Source organism: Echinococcus granulosus (assembly GCF_000524195.1).
Source record: "Echinococcus granulosus chromosome Unknown EG_S00202, whole genome shotgun sequence".
NCBI classification, from domain to species: domain Eukaryota; kingdom Metazoa; phylum Platyhelminthes; class Cestoda; order Cyclophyllidea; family Taeniidae; genus Echinococcus; species Echinococcus granulosus.
The window spans coordinates 41,131-43,231 of NW_020170582.1; the positions used below are offsets into that span (position 1 = coordinate 41,131).

Sequence of the window (2,101 nt, forward strand, 5' to 3'; positions counted from 1 at the left end):
GGTACATCTAGGGATCACTCCTATAGTACGCATCACCAGGACGTCAGTCAAATCTGCTCCTGGCTACCCAACCGTGATGACGACACGTGTTGTCCGTTGGACCGTCAGCGTTATTAGGCTTCGGGCTGTCAGTGGTCGCAGCCACGAGTGCAATCGCAACCACAGCCCCCTGTGGTTTGCTGGTTGTCGTGGTTCCTTTGCTGACTTGGCCGGTTGCCTGGTTGATCGCATTGCTGGCATGATGGTGGTGGGGGTGGTTGCCACCTTGGCTTCACCGCCACTGCTGTGCCAGACGATGGGCCGGGCGAGTGCTGAGCGGTTGTCTCTTCTCGACTCCTCACCACAGTCCAAACCTTTCATCAATGTCGTCCTGTCAGTCCGTTAATCGTCCCTCACAGACCCACAGTCTGCACTACACTCCTCGCGTCCATCTCGCACACGCACGCCTGGTAGCGCATAGTTGGCTATTAGGGGTCACTAATTGGAGAAAGCATCGACATATCTACAAATGGCACTTGAAGTTTTGCACGTGGTTTGTTGTGCTCATGCTTCGCCTTCTCTGCCTTGCCTTTACTGCACAGCCAACGCTGCATCAGTAAAATGCGGGTATATATCAGTTGGCATCGCCGCCACATCACTCACTCATTAACCTCAACCATGTAGTGACGTGCGAGCAAGTAGCCACTGACAGGGATAACAAGGTGTGCAGCAGTAGCAGGAGCAGCAGCTGCTTTGACAGGCGGTGGCATGCAGTGAATTTCAGTTATAAGAGAGAGAGATTGCTGACAATGTAGCCGCAGTGACTCTGCCATCATGTTGTATGAATTTTAACGCAGAGGGTGGCTCTATCTTTTCGTCTTCTGGTCCTTCAATGTATGTCTCTGTGAATGATTTTGGCAAATTTCCTAATGAATTTTGGGCAATATTCCCCTATTAAAGTAAACAAGCTCTCGTTTTCACATTGCTGCTCTTTACATGCACTTTATTTATCCAAATACCATGATCACTTGCCTTTTACTACACCCTAACCATCAAGGATGCCTTGGGGCTTATTTTGCATAGGTGCTCACTCATTCGCGCAGTGGCAAGGAAAGAATTTAGGTGCGTACCACACTGGTGCAGAATTACATGGTCGACTTGCAGAGACTGATGAAGGCTCCATGGTAGCAAGCTTCTTAGTAATGGTAGTAGCAGCATTCCTTCTCCTCTCACTCATCTCTTCTGTTCCAACAAAAAGGCGGCGTCAACAGAGACGTCGGCGGCAGCAGAGCCGGCGAAATGTAGGCTAGAAGGCTTCAAATCAGCAGTATAGAAAGCTTTCGTCAAGAGAGCGGAAGCGTTTTGTATCTAAGAAGCCTTTGAAAACCTACAATGAGGCGTCGAATTGAGTTGGGCGGCTTTGTGGCAACCTAACACGAATTGCCGCTCCTTAATACTCCTTACGCATTCAATCATTCATTCATTTTATCGTATGTTTTACACTCATCGTAGCAAGATAAAAAAGCAGAAAAAATTGCGACAACATGTGCTATTGAGGCGAACTATGCATTAATAGCGAATCTGATGAGAAAGTGCCAAGTGTTGGTCATCATTAATTTGATGCAGCCTCATGTTCAAGGCCAATTTACATAACTGTGACTACCGAATATCTTCGCCATGTTTTGTGTGGTAGCAACAGCATCAGCACGAGCTAAGTACGAACTATTTGGCAGTAGTTTTCGAAGATGCGACTTCCAGAATTTATCGACCTAACGACTGTCTTCCAGGCTCTTCGCAGTATCATTGCACCCCAGTTTTGTAGGAATATTTTAGCATAATTCAGGTGTTGGATAGTCGGGGGAGTCTAAAGTGCAACAAAACTTCAGAAGTACATCCTACAATGCATTATAGCTGATGCTTGGTTTGATTATTTCTACTCTTACTAAGCGCAAAGGCAAGCAAACTGCCACATTCCAGAAGTTTCATACCTATTTTGTTAAAATAATGACATGAAGCAGTGTTTCCACAAGGGAATTGGGCTAAGCGGCGTTATAGTAATTTAGGAACGCCTATCTAGCTACTTTACCAGAATTCACGCTTATGCATACTCCTTACGCACTTA

The 2,101-nt window shown here is 46.5% G+C and overlaps 1 protein-coding gene across 1 annotated transcript in view; it reads left to right on the plus strand.

Annotated features, from left to right (window-relative positions):
• The window catches only part of EGR_10251 (hypothetical protein), a gene marked incomplete at both ends in the record, with an annotated part of 15,250 nt that overhangs the window by 6,184 nt on the left and 6,965 nt on the right, over nucleotides 1–2,101 (plus strand). The gene's annotated exons all lie outside the window — the stretch shown is intronic.